The sequence below is a fragment of the Neofelis nebulosa genome, chromosome 8 (assembly GCF_028018385.1).
Source record: "Neofelis nebulosa isolate mNeoNeb1 chromosome 8, mNeoNeb1.pri, whole genome shotgun sequence".
Lineage (NCBI taxonomy): Eukaryota > Metazoa > Chordata > Mammalia > Carnivora > Felidae > Neofelis > Neofelis nebulosa.
Window position 1 is genome coordinate 5,545,595 of NC_080789.1, and position 16,808 is coordinate 5,562,402.

Here is a 16,808-nt window from a genome sequence, read left to right on the forward strand (position 1 = left end):
CCCCCCTGGCTATTTGTCCGGTCACCTTTGGCATTACTTACGGGCCGAAAGGAGGGCTGGGGAAAAGGAGATCCGGGTGTGTGGGGCCTGCCCGGGGAGACCCCGTGTCTCACGCGGTGCACGGCGGTGTGTTGAGACCAACCCGGCTGATTGCACTCGACCACACTCGACTGCTTTGAATTCCAGAGCCTGCCTTCCTGATTCCTGGTGGCAGGAAAATCCAGGACACCGTTTTACCTGATGAAGCTGGGGCTTTCTGGAAAGCACATTTCTTTTCAAACGGGCCCTTTCCTTTAGGACTCGGGTGGAACCCCAGAATTGATGTTGGTCTCTGAAATTACCCTGGATCCCAGGCCCCAAGTTAGTCAGTGGAGTATCCGGTCTGCTGCCCCAGAGGGTCTGCCCCCAGCCCATTTGTCAAGCACCTGAAATAAAGCAGCAAATGAAGGCAAAGTGGGCGAATCAAGCAGCAGGGCGGGACTGTGTAAGCGAAGTGCTGATTTACCAAGTGTCTCCCCATCCCTGCAGACTTGCTTTCACTTCCTTTCCTGGACTCGTTTATTCAGTAAACACTTGAGCACCTACGATGCCTCGGGCCTGCTGTAGGCGCTGGGGGTACGGCCGTGAGCACAGAAGGGCCTGGCCTGCATGGTGTTCCTCTCTGGGGAGGAGATGACGCCCCTGTCACAAAACCTGTGTGAGGTCAAGCTCGAGAGGACTCCAAGGGACCCGGTGATAGCCGAGATCAGGAGGAAGTGAGGGGACCAGGCTTGAGGCCCTCTGGGGTGGGGGGCCCAGGAGTGGGTGGGGAGGGCAGGGAGGGGGTTGGGCAGTGAGAAGAGGCTGGTGTGGCAGGAACTCAGTTTTGGAGGGTAGCCAGGAGCCAGCTCACCGAGGGCCTTACAGGTCACGGGAGTTTGGATTTTGTCCTAAGAACTAGGAAGCCACAGGAGGGTTTAATCAAAGGGACACTGACCGGTTTGCATTTTTAAAAGCCCCCTGACAGCAAATGGATTACAAGGCCTTTCTCCTGGCTGTGTGATTCACTCAGTCACAAAATGAGGGGTGGGGGGCTGTTTTAAATGATCCCAAGGGCCCTTCTGACCCAATAGTTGGCTCTAAGCGTTCGTGGGCAGCGTGTGCGAGGGTCTGCACATTACCTACAGTTCCCGCCTGGTGCCCTCGGAGCTAAGACGAGGGCAAAATGATTCGAGGCACAGGTGCCGTGCAGCTTGCGACGAGGCCCCGGACGGGTGGAGGAGGTGAGAGCGGCCGGGGAAGACTGCGGACTTGACCGGACAGCTGCCGCGGGATTCCCGAACGGCAGGGTCACAGACCAACAAGATCGCGACAAGCATTTGGGGGACCAGCAGAGAGGGCTTTACTCCCAAGCAGTAGCGTTTGGCCGCAGCCCCGCGGCAGTGTGTGTGCTGGCCTGGCTCGGCACTGGGCCACCTGGGACACGCCATCTGTTTTCCCTCCACGCGCCCCCATCACTTCATCCGAGGGGGGACCAGGAAGGGCTTCCCAGCACAGATTCACTGGCCCTCCCATCGGAGCAGGTCAGCCACGTGACTGGTTTGACCCGGTGTCGCAATGTACACAGTGGAGACCATCTTTGTCCATGTCCCCTTCATGGCGGGGACCTAACAGGAGGCGGTGGCTTCGGACCAGGGATGGAGCATCAGCACCGCCCCCCTGGTGGCCACGCCCCCTCCACCACGCCCCTTCTCAGGCCACGGGATGGAGCATCAGCACCGCCCCCCTGGTCGCCACGCCCCCTCCGCCAGCCGACTTCGAGGTCCCTCCCTCCCTCCCTCCTGTGGCCTCAGCCCTGGGGATACAGGCCGGGCGCCCAGTGTGTGTCCTGGGGGGCCCCAAGTGTGGGACAGTTTTCCCACCACCTGAGCGGTGACTGCTGTTTGAAATGGGTGGAGGTCAGGTCCTCGGGTGCCCATCGCTCTCCTGTAGCGTTTGGCCCCAGCCCCTCCCGTGCAGCATCATTGCCCACCCTTCATTGTAGAACGAGCATTTTCAGACTGGGGTGGCACTTTCGTCGGTCAGAGGATCCAGCCTTACCCACCGACACTGACGTCTCTGACAGCCGGACCTCCCGTCCCTGACAAGCTGGCCACCTCTGGGGACAGCCGTTCTGTTGCTGGCAGTGCTGTCCAGCCACGTCCTCCGGCCCCTGCCCTGGCCTGGCCCCGCCTGCTGGGACCCCCAGCCCTGCCTTCGCCTGTGAGCATCCCCGCTGCTCCCTGGTGCCCCCTGCTTTCCTCTCTCATCCCGCCCACCTCACTGCTCTACAGCTGTCTCCCCCACCCCCCCATGGACGGTGACACCCCGAAAGCAGGGCCGTGCTGTGTCTTTCCCTAGGTTGGAGTTTGACATATAATCAGCGCCTAGTAATTGCTAAGGGAGTGGCATCTTTCATGGTCAGAGTGGATTTTGCTTTTTCTGAGAGCCATCTGCCCCGTACCTTCCTGGCTGTGCCCTCAGAGGCTGTGTCTTCCCAAACAAGAACGAGGCTGGCCTCCTGACCCCGAACTACCCCACTGGGCCACTGCCCCGACCTCTATACACTTCTTTCTTTACTGCCAACGGGCCGTGCCCTGGTTATCCGTGTTCTCCTCTTCCAGAACATCCTTCCCGACCACTCACTGGCTTCCCAAATGTCGGTGTAACTGGGGGATGGACTGTCTGGTGCCCATACTTCCCCTGTCCTCCCTCTGTCCCAAAGCCCGGAAACACAGGACCCCTGAGAACTGCGTCGACCCTTCGGTGGCCACGCTTCTCCCTCTTCCTTTCTCTCCCTCCTTGGTGTTTTTTGAGCATCTACTCTGTGCCCCGGTGGGGGTCCCGGAGACACACCCGATGTCAGTGCCTCTCCCCTGCAAATTTAGCACCCCACTGTTACGTTCTCGGGGGACCCTGCTCTCATTCCCACCCAGATAGATACCTACAGAGAGACGCCTGGTGGGGGATCTGAGGACCCCGGCTCTAGCTAGAGTCCTGGTTTAGTTGTGTTTGGCTGCGTGACCCAGGCGAGCCACCTGCCTTCTCTCAGCCTCAGGATCCGTCTCTCCCAAATGGATGTTTTGTCGTAAACAGTCTCTAAGGTTTCTTCTGCTTGTTCAGGGCTCAGCGAGCTTGCCTGGTACACGCAGCGGAACCCAGCCCAGTTTACACGCACGTCGCCTCGGCAAACGGGAAACAAAGGCGTGGTGCGGAGAGCTGGCGCTACGGAGAGGTGACACCAAGGACAGCAGGGGGACTGCTTAATGTAAGAGGAGGGCCGCGGGCTGGGTCTGGAACCAGGTGGGAGTAGGTAGGGCAGGGGCCAGCGGGAGGCACGGCAGGTGGGAAGAAATAAGATACGCTAGGCCGGGTTGGGCACCCGGTTCCGATTCCGGGTGTCGCCGGGACCACGGGGGGAAGCCCCTTGTCACCTCCTAACGGGGAGGTCTCAGCCCAGGGGTCTCGACACTCCACCCGGTGCGAACAGTCTGTGACTCTTAGGCGGTCAAACCGCCTGTCGACTCCACCCAGGAGGAGCTGACGAGTGGGGGAGACCGTGAACTCTGAGCCAGCCATGGACTCTGCAGCGAGGGCAGAGAGAACCCGTCACGGTGCACCTGCCACACAAGCTTGGGCCCACGGGCGCCATCGCCAAGGCGCGCTGAGCCTTTGCCAAATCTACACATCAGATGACAACTTGATTCTCACGCTTGGATCCCTGTAAGCTAGTTGGCACCGGATGTCTGAGCCACAGTCCCTAAATCTGTCCCTCACCATTGACGGAAGGAGTCTGTGCTCTATTAAAAGCATTCTTCAAGCACCAGAGAATGCGAAATGTGTTTAAAATATAAAAATCAACCAGAAAATGCATTTTTCTTCTCTTCACAGTTGTCATCTTTGCATATCTCCATGGCGTTGAGCGCCAGCTGGGAACAGAAGTCCTAAAATACCCAAGCGAGGCCATCTCTGCAGAAGGAGAGACTCTCGACGGACCCAGCAAGACTCTCTCTCTCCTCCAATTTATGCATCCTCAAAAAACTTTTAAGTGGATTGGTTGAAATCTTGTTTTCCCCCTAGTGTTCCTGTCTCTCAGTTCTCCCCTTTTATACTCCATGGTATGTGTGATTTCCAGAAAAAACAAATCCCAAATACAATTAGTAGCTAGGAACCCGTCTCACTGTGCTCAAGAACGACCGGCCGTTTGGACCTCTGTGTCCACTTAGGCCGTTCCCCTCTGCCCGGATTGCCATTCCTCAACGTGGGTGACGCCGATTTAGGCTTTGAGCTCAGTACAGGTGGGGTCCTAATCCAAGGACCCCCATGTCCCTCTCCCACCACTTCCCGGGCTGCTGCTTTGCCCTCCCTGGTGCCCAGTGACCATCTGCTTCTTGAGGCTGGTCATGTCTCTTCCTGGGGGTAAAGAAGTTAGCTTCCTAAGAGGTGGTCGGTCAGTGAAACCTTGATGACTGGAACGTTCCCACTGTCTGCGGAATTCAGCCGCCCCTCCACAGGTCCTTGTTCTGCAAGCACGTCATTTGTTACTCGCCGCACAGGCCCCCTCTGGCCCGGCCGTGCTGCTCAGGGGCTCTGACCTACACGCCCAACGCTCTCTTCTCCAACGGTCTCTTCTCATGGACCATTTAGCCTCATGGAAAAGCCTTTCCTGCCATTTCTTTTAAAAAAATTTTTAATGTTTATTTTTCGAGAGAGAGAGAGAGGCACAGAGAGGCAGACGCAGACTCCGAAGCAGGCTCCAGGCTCTGAGCTGTCGGCGCAGAGCCTGGTGCGGGGCTCGAACTCGAACCGTGGGATCATGGCCTGAGCCGAAGTCAGATGCTTCACCGGCTGAGCCACCCAGGCGCCCCCCCTCCGATTTTACCAGAGACATCAGGAGGGCTGCTGGTCATGTCAGACGGACTGACTTTCAGTGGCCGGTGGCTGCCTCTGTCCGGGGTCTCTACGCCACTTGGGCCCCCCCCCCCCAGGGGAGAAGGCCAGAAGCACCCTCAGCCCGGAGCATGGGGGACTGCTATGTCCCATGTCCACCATTCTCAGAAGAATTCTCAGAAGGGAGCGTGCCAGGCGTTAGAGCCTTGAATTCCGAAGGAGTGATAATCCCTTGTGATCGTATATTGGTTTGCATTTGTTAAGAAAACATCTGAGTAACTTCTCAGGTTTCCTGGCCAAAGACTCCATTCACAGCCCCAAGTGGAGGGAAGGAGGGACGGTGCCCGTTCGTCTTCTCACCGCTCGGCTGAGTGCGGCGCTCCGTTCCTAGCACATCATCCACACGTGCTTGTTCCCGAACGAAAGGCAAATTAAATGCTAAGCAGCACTAATTACAAGCTGCCGCAAGACCCTGGCTCTTAGTGAAGAGAATTACCTGTGATTGGCGGGGGGTTGCAGGTTGCCCAGATGTATGGGACATGAAATTAGCTTCGGGCTGCTGCTTTATTCCGGAGGGTGGGCCGTTACTGTCACGGAATGTTCGGGGGGCGGGATGCGTTAAGATTCTAAGTGCCGGGGTTCTACACCGCGGAATCTCGTTCAGGAGCAAGGTAAGTGGATTTCGATCCCTGTTTCCGTGAAAGGAGACAGCCCGTAACTGAGCTCACGAGTGGATCAGCGCACCGGAGGGGAACGAAAGCAGGCAAAAAGGCTACACGGGGCCTGCACAGTCTTTCTCCACGTGCAACCCTAGAGTAGGTACGAGAATGACCCCCTGTTTACAAAGAGTGATCAATTATCTGTAGTGACAGTATCTAAAATGTAAAATTTAGGGGCGCCTGCGTGGCTCAGTCGGGTGAGCATCTGACTCTTGATTTCGGCTCAGGGCATGATCCCAGGGTCGTGGGATCGAGCCCCCATCAGGCTCTGCGCTGAGCAGAGAGCCTGCTTAAGATTTTCTCTCTCTCCCTCGGCCTCTTTCCCCGACGCATGCTCTCCCAAAAAAAAAAAAAAAAAAAGAAAGAAAGAAAGAAAGAGAAAAGAAAATACAATTTAGTTTCTGGCTGGTTGTACTAAAATGAGAAGCTGTATCAGCTGTCAAGGTAAATATCAGAGAGAAAGCATCTATTTTAGTAAAGGAAAAAAAGAACCACGGTAGCTTTTCCAAAGGAGCTACTTACACCCTCATTTGTTTTTCTTTATTTATTTTTCTTTGAAGGGCAGCTCAGGAGACTCTGGTGTCCATCTTACAAGGCCGTGAAAAGGACAGTAGTCAGAGAAATCTCTCGTAGCAGATTTCCCAGGGATGTCCTCAGCCCCCATTTAGATGCATCACGTATCTATGCCCTGTGTTTGCTGTTCCCTCCTTCTTTATTAATAGACCAGGCGGAAAATAGTACTTAACTTCTTAGGGGTTAATCAGCTCCTGCTGTGTATTTCTCCTCTTGAAGGCGTAACCTCCGTTTATAACCTCATGATTGATGACTGTGAAATAATTCCAGGCTCGGTCTTAGTGCCCAGTCTCCAAGGCGTACGTCATTGTGATGAGCACTCAAAACCTGGAGGGAGGGACAGAGGATTGTTGCCACACAGCTCTCCACGATCCCAGGTTTCCTCCTGATTGCTCACGGAATGAGCTGTCTGCTGGGTGTTGTAAGTGTGAAAATATTTTCGCCACAACTTCCCATGGCTTGCTTCTCCAGATTATCACGAAAGGTTTTGAGCAGCAGACTCCTGCATGGGAATGAGTAGTGGAGACTGTAGCAGTTTCTTGGGCAGGGAGCGTTATACATTTAAATGATGCTGGAAGGTATCACGGACAAGGTGATAGGTTCGGCCCTGTTGAAAGGAGACCCGCTGTAGGACATCTAAGGGAGTTGGCAGCATTCTTTGGAGGGTATGGTCAAGGAAGACCGAAAATCTCCAACAAACTCCTTGGGGCCACCATCACTTTACAGAACTCTGGTCTGTGTGAACAAAGATCACACGCAATCTAAAGGATTTTATGGGCTTATCAGGACAATAAACAAATGAGGTGAATTGAGATCTTGTTAAAAACAAAACACCTAAGTTAACTCTTTGCATGGAAGTGAAGAGTTTCCAGGAGCAGGGAAAAAGCTCTGGAGTGAAGATGCTCTTAAGAAAAAAAGGAAAAGAAAAGAGAATTATATGACAAAACCTCATGTCAGATTTTTTTTAATGTTTATTTTTGAGAGAGAGAGAGAGAGAGACAGAGACAGAGACAGAGTATGAGCAGGAGAGGGGCAGAGAGAGAGGGAGACAGAATCTGAAGCCGGCTCCGGGCTCTGGGCTGTCAGCACAGAGCCCCATGTGGGGCTCAAACTCACCAGCCGCGAGATCATGACCTGAGCCGAAGTCGGATGCTTAACCAACTGAGACACCCAGGTGCCCCTCATGTCAGATTGATTTAGTCACTTAAATACATGAAAAAAAAAAAAATCATCCTTGTATTCAAGGAAATAAGGATTTTCAGTTTCCTGATTCTTGGCTATGTTGCCCCCAATCATATGCTTCACAATTGAGTTCAGACCAGCTCAAAGGACATTTATTAAGTCCCTACTAAACAGTTTGCTCACACAGCCAGCTACCCGTTTTTCACCTATAATTTTCTCTCAGAAAAGAGTGTTAACATTTACCACAATTGGTCATATGGTGAGCCAGAAAGTCAGTCTCAAACAATTTCAATAAACCAAAATCTTACCTTTGTGTTTCTTGGACCACAGTGGAATTAAGCCGGAAATCAATAACAAAAATACAGCTAGAAAATGCCCAAATGTCTCCAATTTAATATAGCTCTGTACTACCATGGGTCAACAGAGACATCGCCATGGAAATTCAAGCCAGATTTTGAATTGAATGCTAATTAAAATCTATCCTATCAGAGTTTGGAGGATGCAGGTACATTCATGCTTAGAGGGGGATTTAGAGCCTTAAACACGACCTAGAAAAGAAACAAGGGTGAAAACCAGTGATTTAAATATTCATATCAAGATGCTAGGAAAAGGAGAGCAGCAAATTAAATCCAAAGGAAAGAAAGAAGGAAAAATAACGAGCAAAAAATGAATGACGTGATTTTCTTTGAAAAGGCTAATAAAATTGATAAACCAAAAAAAGATAAGGTATCTCTTTGGATCTGACCGTCCCAATCTGCCTGGACTGTTCAGGTCTACACTGAAAGACTCATGTCTCAGGAAACCCCTCCACCCCCTGGCAAGCAAGGTGGTTGGCCACCCTAGATCCTACAGACCCTGTACTAAGGGGACGTTATAAACAATGTTATGCTAATAAGCTTGACAATTAAGATGATCTAGACAAAGTATTTGGAGAACATAAGTTGCCAAAATAGACACAAGAAGAAACAGAAAATCTGAATAGTCTTATAAGTAACATAGAACTTAAACCAATTATTAAAAACCTCCCACGAAGGGGCGCCTGGGTGGCGCAGTCGGTTAAGCGTCCGACTTCAGCCAGGTCACGATCTCGCGGTCCGTGAGTTCGAGCCCCGCGTCAGGCTCTGGGCTGATGGCTCGGAGCCTGGAGCCTGTTTCCGATTCTGTGTCTCCCTCTCTCTCTGCCCCTCCCCCGTTCATGCTCTGTCTCTCTCTGTCCCAAAAATAAATAAAAAACGTTGAAAAAAAAAATTAAAAAAAAAAAAAAAAAAAAACCTCCCACGAAGAAAACTCTAGGGCAAAATACCTTCGCCAGTGAATTTCCCCCAACATTGAAGCCAAACGCAAATATCACATGAGCTTTGGGAGAGCCGGGAAAGTGGAAGCACTTTCCAACTTACTCCGAGGCCAGTATAACCTCAGTATTAAAATCTGGCCAGAGCATCACAGAGAAAGGGAAGTCGCTGGTCACTGCCTCTCGTGACAATGACCAAAGACTGGCAAACTACTTTTTGCAAAGGGCCAGAGAGTCAACGTGTGTGCCACACGGTCTGTGCTTCACCGGCTACACTCCGCACCGTAGAGCAGAAGTAGCCCCCGGGTGGCACGTAAATGAATGTGTGTGTGGCCGTGAACCCAATAAAACCTGGGGTGTCAAATAGACAAACATCCTAAATAAACATTAGCCAATTTAATCCAGTGATATATAAAATAGTAAAGAGTTACCCCTGGAATTCAAAGAAATTTCAACATTAAAAATTCATCACATTAGGGTCACCTGGGTGGCTCAGTCGGCTAAGTATCCGACTCCAGCTCGGGTCATGATCTCACAGTTTGTGGGTTCAAGCCCCGTGTGGAGCTCTGTGCTGACAGCTTGAAGCCTGGAGCCTGCTTCGGATTCTGTGTCTCTTTCACCCGCTGCCCCTCCCCTGCTCATGCTCTCTCTCTCTCTCTCTCAAAAATAAACATTAAAAAAATTTAAAAAGAATGAAAAATTCATCACATTAACAGAATAAGGGAGAAAAACCATAGGATCGTTTCAGTAAGTGTAGAGAAAAGTTTGGCAAAACTCAACACCTGTTTAAAATAAAAATTCTCCGTGAACTAGGACGAGGAGGAGACTTTTAAAATCTGATCTTAATCTACAAACAAAACCCCAAAGCAAAGAGCACGTCCCGTGGGGAAACACTGAAAGCATGGTAACCAGACAAAGCTGCCTGCAGTCACCACTCCTATTCATCACTATGCTGGAGAGCCTAGTCAGGACCATCCGTCAAGAAAGCAAATCTAGGGGCGCCTGGCTGGCTCAGTCGGTTAAGCATCCGACTTCGGCTCAGGTCATGATCTCGCGGTTCGTGAGTTCGAGCTCTGCGTCGGGCTCTGTGCTGACAGCTCAGAGCCTAGAGCCTGCTCCCGATTCTGTGTCTCCCTCTCTCTCTGCCCCTTCTCTGCTCGTGCTCTGTCTCTCTGTCTCAAAAATAACTAAAACATTAAAAAAATAAAAAAAAAAGAAATCTAAAATACAAGGGTGAGAGAAGAAAAAATAAAACTCATTTGCAGGTCACACACACAAGATTGTGCAAGTTAAAAATACCAAAGATGCTTAGTATTAACTGGAACTGATCCAGGAGAGTCACTGGCTATAAAGTCAGCATACAGAGCGGCAACGATCTTCCTATATATGAACAATACACAATGAGAAAGGGAATTCAAAAAATCAATACACTTCAGCACAGTTACAGACTTCTGTGCGTGAAAAGACCCTATCGAGAGAATGAAAAGAAAACCCACAGAATGGGAGAAAATGTTTGCAAATGACACAGCTGATAAGGGTTTAATATCCAGAACACGTAACTCCCAGAACTCAATGAAAAGACAACCTCATTAAGAATAGGTAAAGGACTTGAATAAATATTTCTACAAAGAAGACCTACAAATGGCCAATGAGCATGTGAAAAGATGGGTCAACATCACTGGTCGTTAGGGAAATGCAAGTCAAAAGCACAGCGAGATACTGCCTCAGGCTATTAAGGATGGCTGTCACCGTAATAAAACCAAACCCCCAAACCAGAAAATGACAAATGTTGGTGAGGATGTGGAGAAACCGTAATCCTCGTGCACTGCTGATGGGAATGTAAAATGCTGTAGCCATTGTGGAAAAAATTTCATGATTCCTGTAAAAGTTAAACTGAGAATTGCCACGTAACCCAGTAATTCCACTCCGAGAAATACACCCCTAAAAATTGAAAAGACGGACTCAGAGACTCGTATGCCAATGTTCATAGCAGCATTATTGACTGTAGCCAAAAGAAACAAGTTGATAGTGCCCATCAACAGATGAATGGTTAGACATGTTTTTTTTTCCGTTTTAAAAATTTTTCTGTTTCCTGATGCTTTGCCATCTCGGGGCCTTGCTCACACTGGAGTGACTGTCCCTCCCAAGGTTAGCCAATTTCTACAGGTAGTAAAGATCTTGCCAAAATTACTCCAAGTAGCCAATGTTAAGCCTGCTGACCCTACCTTGCCTTTCCCTTGGGAACCACAGGAAAGGCTCTGTCTACATTTTGTCCTCATTAGGCGGGGTTGTGCTGGTGAGGCTGTGACAATGGATGAGTGAGATCACAGTGTACACATTCTGGCAATGGAACCAAGAAGACTTTGCTGAAGGACTAGATGTGGCAGGGTTGGGGGGGGTGGTGGTGAGGCAATGATCTTGCCGAGGGAAGACAAGGTTTCCTGCTTTGAGTGGTGCCATTTACTGACGTTGGCCAGAGTCAGGGAGGTCAGAGGACCAAGGGCTGTGTGGATGGCTGAAGTCAGAGGAGTCTCTGATTCATACCAGTGGAGGGGTCACAGCTGGGGATAAGTGTGAGAGCACCACCTAAGTCAGAGCCAGAGGGGGAAAAATCACGAGTGGGGCCTGAGAACTGAGTAGTTGGTGGTTTAGGACGAAACTAGGGTTGTATGGCTTCAGAGGAACCGTAAGAGAGTGTTTCAGGTAGAAAGGTGATCCACTGGGCTGAATGCTCCTGAGAGGTCGAGGGAGGCAAAGTCGGGGACAGATGAAATATTCATGAAAACTGACCAGGTACCGGGGAGTCATGGAGCTATGCCTCTGGAAAAACCGATCAAGAGTGAATAGTAACTGAGAGACCCGTGTGGACAGATAACTCTACAGAGAGTTGGGGTAGAAGCTAGAAGATAATTTTTTTTTTTTTAAGATGTCAGATACTAGAGCATATTTTATGAGGGAAGGAGGTGGGGGGGGGAGGGAGGAAGGGAGGGAGGAGGAATGAGACGGCTGGCCTTTATGGGAGAGGCAATGACCTAAGCCCTTTTGCTCTCAGGACCAAACCTTTTGGCCTCAGATCTATTTACACTCTTAAAAGAATTGAAGACCCCAAAGTGCTTTGGTTTTTGTGAGTTCTATCAATATTTACCACATCAGAAACAAAACAGATACAAATTTTGAATTTTGTTTACCAATTCATTTAAAATAGCAAGAAACCCATTACGTATGAACTTTTTTTTAATGAAAAATTATTATGCTTTCCAAAACAAAGTGTGTGAAAAGAGAGGCAGTTTTATATTTTTGCAAATCTCTTTAATGTCTGACTTAAGAGAAGACAGCTGGAATCTCCCATCTCCGTCTGCATTCAATCTGTTGCAGTGTCACACATCGTGTAGCTTCTAGAAAACCCTACTGCCCCCCTCAAGAGAAAGTAAGAGTGAAAAGGCGAGTCCCATCTTCGTATTAGTATGGGAACAGTTTGGACGATTATGGACTCCCTGAAAGGGTCTCAGGACCACCAGCGGTTCCCAGGGCACATTCTTGAGCACTGGCTGACCTAAGCAATGAAGTCTCTGAGAAGGCCATTGGGGGGGTGGGGGTGGGGGGGGGTGGGATTGAGGAAGAAGAGCAGAAGAGATGGGCGTCTAAGAGGCTGCGAGACTACAGTGTGCTCCAGTCGTTTGGAGTCGAGGGGACTGGAGGTGAGGCCAGGCGCCGGGGATGGGGAGGGAGGGTGCGGGAGGTCTGAGCGAGAGAACATGGCAGTGCCCCTCGGTGAGAAGGAAGACCAGCTTCCCCGCGATGTGCAGTCAGGTTGCCCAGCGTGACAGCAGACGATCGCTTCGCCGCCGCCGCCAGAAATGGGTGCAGGGGGCTCCTCAGCAAGGCTGCCCCTCTGGTCCCTTCTCCCCGACAACGGAGAGCAGGGCCTGGCCTGCCTTGGTTCTAACTCCGGTTCTGCCGTAGACCAGCTGCGTGTCCCGGGACAGAAGACCCCGCTCTGAGCCTCGGCTTCGTATCTGCAAACTGGAAATAATCAGGGGGACCGTGCAGGTCACACGGCCCCGGGGCGGAGAATGCGGAGGGAGGGGCAAGCTGGTCCCGCCTCCTCGCGGCTCTCGGGCTCCTGGGGGGCCCGCGGGGCGCAACCACGCATGCGCACTGCCTTTGGGCAAGGCCGCAGCACGTGCTTGGGGCCGCGCACCGACGCTCCTCCCTCCGTCGTGACCCAGGCCCCGCGCGGCTACGCTGCGCTCTTCCAGGCACGGGAGTCTGCCTCTCGTGTGGGGCCGGGCTTCTCTCCGGCCACGCGCTTCGAAGCGGTTCCGAGGGACCAGTCCGATCGCCAGCTCGCGCGAAGGCCACGTCGCAGAAACCCTCTCCCCTGACGCAGAAACCCTCGCCCCGGCGCTCCGCGGGTTCCCGCGCCCAGAAGCCTCAGGCTTCCGGCGGAAGTTCCTCCCGCGGGGGCGGAGCACCGGGCAGATCTGGTCACGCCCCTCCACTTACCGGCTCAGCCAATCGGAGCTGCTCTCCTTGTCGGGTGCGCAGACTTATATTCCAATCAACGAGTGTCGCCGTTGCTCGGGCAACAGCGTCCCAGAGCCGGCGAGTGGGCTGGGCTTCTGTGGCCGAGCGGCCTGGGGTCCCCGCGCCCTGCTGTGGCCCCGCGAGGCGGAGAATCGAGAAGGGGGCTCGGGTAAGGCGGCGCGGCCACGGCGTCCGGACCCCGCGCGCGAGCGGAGGGCGAGAGGAGGGCCGGGGCGGGCGGCTCCGAGGGTCCCACAGCCCTGAGACGGCTGCTGCCCGCCTCCGAGACGCCTAGCCTCCCTCCCGCAAACGTGACCTTGGGCTGGTGACTCGCTTACCCCGTTCGGCACGTGTGTCAGCCGCCGTCGCCGGCCCTGGCGCTACTGCGGTGACTAGCGCGGTCCTCTCCCCGTGGGCTGACGTCATATTTGGGGAAGACGGACCACCACGCGGAAGGTAGTGACATCTTCCCCCACCCCGGATGTGTGTGGGTCACACGGGAAGTGTGTGGCACTGCCTTCGGTCACCCCGGCTTACAAAATGTTTCGTGTCCCTTATGTCATTTGTCCGCACAGCGCTCTTGAGTGTCATTGCCTGCCCCCTGTAGAGGGCGACTTGGACCCTGTGCAGTGAAGGGGATTGTCCAGACTTCGCACAACTAGGAAGTCGCGGACCCCGAACTCAAACCCAGCACTTGCCTCATGTTAAAAAACAAACAAACAAACAAACAAACAAACAAACAAACAAAAAAACCCAACTCTTTCTAGAACATTCTTTTTCCCCCTTACCCCGCCCACAGTTATCCCTGCCTCCGTCAGGAATTTTGTCCGGAAAGCACTTTGTGAAACGTCCTGTTGCAAAGAGCACGTTTAAGGTCACCGTCTGGGGCGCCCCGATCCTTTCCTTCTCCGTCTCCCGTTTCCTTCCCTCCTAAAAGTCTTTGCCTCGCAGAATGCCTTGCCCGTTAAGAGGACTCTTACTTGTCTTTCAAAAGAGTAATTTAAGGGGCGCCTGGGTGGCTCAGTTGGTTAAGCGGCCGACTTCGGCTCAGGTCACGATCTCGCGTTCCGTGAGTTCGAGCCCCGCGTCGGGCTCTGTGCTGACAGCTCAGAGCCTGGAGCCTGTTTCAGATTCTGTGTCTCCCTCTCTCTCTGCCCCTCCCCTGTTCATGTTCTGTCTCTCTCTCTGTCTCAAAAATAAATAAACGTTAAAAAAAAAAAAGAGTAATTTAATAATTTAATAATGTTTCTCGAGTCCTGTGTGCCCCTAAATGGGTGGGCTTTCAGAAATGCTGTAAGTAAATTCCACTTTCACACAGCGCCGTCCCTTCATCGCTTTCTTTCATCTGTCGTCTTCCATTCAACAAACGTTTACTTGGCTAAGTTGGGGGATGGGGGCGCAGGGTTCGAAAGTGAATCAGGCATGAGCCCGTGGGTTATCTGCGAGCATATTTGCCTCCCGCTCAAGCTCACTGCAATCCCCTTGAGGGCAAGGGTGTTATTTTCGCCGTGCTCTCCCTTTCCTCTCCTTTTGGTGCTTGCAGAAATTGGCCAAGAAATGCTCACTCGAGACTTTAAATTTGCTCCCCTTCCCCCGCCCTTTTCCAGCCACCCACCGCTTCCCCGAGCGCAGAGATGTCCACAGCGCCCACGCTGTGACCCCGACAAGCCGACGGGCACGCGGAGACAGAACCAGCTGCAGGAAGATGTTTCGAGGTCGGGTGCCCACCCAGCGTGGGACGCCACTGGGAGGCCCCTGGCTGTTGACAAGACAATTGCTTTAAGAAAGCTTCTCTCCAGGTGTGTATCGAGAGCGAACGTTTAAGGTCGGTGGTCGCCGGGGGTCACCGGAGGTCCTCCTGGATGCCCCGTCGCCTGCCAGGACCGTAAAGTCAGCCGCATAACGTGCATGGGAAAACGTGAGACAAGCTAACGGTTGGTTGGCTGCTTTCTTCCTTTAAATACCAGGAGCGAGCTGGCCTTTCTGTGAAGTATATTTAAATGTAGGCTCATAGAGGTGGGATTCTTGTAATTTTTCCTTTTTTTAAAAAAAATGTTTTTTAATGTTTGTATTTATTTTTGAGACATAGCGAGAGGGAGCATTGAGCAGTGGGGGGGGGGGGGGCAGAGAGAGAGAGAGAGGGAGACTCAGAATGCGAGGCAGGCTCCAGGTTCTGAGCTGTCAGCACAGAGCCCGACGCGGGGCTCGAACTCACGAACTGCGAGATCGTGACCTGAGCTGAAGTTGGGCGCTCAACCGACTGAGCCACCCAGGGGCCCATATAATTTTTCAGTATTAATTCACCTTCAATAAGATACTCTCCAGGATATGCATGTCGTTGGGAAGAGGAGCTGTAAAGAAAAGGGATCTGTTTGAGAAAAGTCTGGCATTAGAGACAACATATAAATATGTTATTTTTTCAGGTCTAAAGAGCTTCTTTTTCCACCTTTTTTCTCTTTTTTCTCTTGGTTTTGGCCTTTTACTGCTCTCTTTTTTTGTTTGCTTTGTTGCGGGTGCTACTGTTATTATTTTTTCTCTCTCCATTTATTAGCAGTTTTACGCCTTCTTCTTTCTTTTTTTTTTTTTTTAAAGTTTATTTATTTTTGAGAGTAGGGAGGGGGCAGAGAGATAGAATCTCAAGCAGGTTCCATGCTGTCAGCGCAGAGCCTGATGCGGGGCTCCATCCCAGGAACCGTGAGATCTTGACCTGAAACGAAATCAAGAGTCAGATGCTTCGCCAACTGAGCCACCCAGGCGTCCCTGTACTTTCATGACTTCTCCTACTACTGGCCCTAAAGTGCTGGTACTCCTGGCTAATACTTATTGAGCACTTACTGTGTTCCAGGCACAGCCTGGGGGCCTCACACCCATTTTTAAATTTACTTCTTACCACCTGCTTACAAAAGGGCACGGTTAACTTTTCCCATTTTATGGATAAAGCAATAGGAACTCAGACAAGTTAAGGGCCTTCCAAGCACATAAATGGTGGAGTGTGCCTTCTACTCCAGGATTGCCTGACGGTAGGACCTGTGTGTTCCTGACCAGTGCTCTAGCCCTCAAATATTTATATACTCCGTAAATCCCCTAAGGCTTTGAGATGATTTGTAAGAATACATGTGATACGGTAAACTAAAAACACGTGAGTCAGGATCATGAAGAATACAAATAGAATAGTAAAGTAACATCTGGAGGAGAGAAAATACTCCGATTGTCCGTACTGGTTAATACAGTTGGGCTGCGGATTTAGTCGTGAACTTCTTGTCGACTCAAGAGAAAAGAGAATTAAAAAAAAAAAAGAGAAGTTGAATTCATTTTGGCCAAAGAAAACATTTTCATTCCTCTGGAAAACTAAAGCTTTTCTAACATGTAGGTCTTCGTCGTAAAACCTGGGCAGGGCTCGATTGCGACCAGATGGTTCAGGTGCAGGCCCGGGGTCCTAACCAGCTAGGGAGAGAGTAGGGACTCTCACATGTGAAGGAATATTTGGAATGAAAGTACTCTGAACGGTAACAGTTTCCAGTAACACCTTCCGAATGTCCCCCCGCCCTCCCCCCGCTCCGGGACTTTGTAAACGCTGCTGTCCTGTCCCCTGGGGTGGTTCCAGTCTT

The 16,808-nt window shown here is 51.5% G+C and overlaps 1 protein-coding gene and 2 long non-coding RNA genes across 11 annotated transcripts in view; 2 read left to right on the top strand and 1 right to left on the bottom strand.

Annotated features, from left to right (window-relative positions):
- The first annotated feature begins 2,363 nt into the window (after positions 1 to 2,363).
- Positions 2,364 to 4,189, top strand: LOC131483928 (uncharacterized). The gene is made up of 2 exons (XR_009247937.1): positions 2,364 to 3,286; positions 3,910 to 4,189. It is a non-coding gene; the product is annotated as an uncharacterized LOC131483928 (long non-coding RNA).
- An 8,105-nt stretch (positions 4,190 to 12,294) lies between these two features.
- On the bottom strand, positions 12,295 to 13,614 carry LOC131518730 (uncharacterized). The gene is made up of 3 exons (XR_009265262.1): positions 13,539 to 13,614; positions 13,180 to 13,329; positions 12,295 to 12,689 (listed from the first exon to the last, which is right to left on the bottom strand). It is a non-coding gene; the product is annotated as an uncharacterized LOC131518730 (long non-coding RNA).
- Positions 13,275 to 16,808, top strand: part of EFCAB6 (EF-hand calcium binding domain 6) — a 247,752-nt gene continuing 244,218 nt past the window's right edge. For 2 of the 9 annotated variants that reach the window (XM_058741087.1, XM_058741088.1), the window contains exons 1-2: positions 13,278 to 13,369; positions 14,808 to 14,999. The gene's annotated coding sequence lies outside the window, so the exon portion shown is untranslated. Of the gene's footprint in view, positions 13,370 to 13,403; positions 13,657 to 14,807; positions 15,000 to 16,808 lie in introns of those variants that run through there. The other 7 variants (XM_058741086.1, XM_058741090.1, XM_058741083.1 and 4 more) reach the window with 6 other exon arrangements.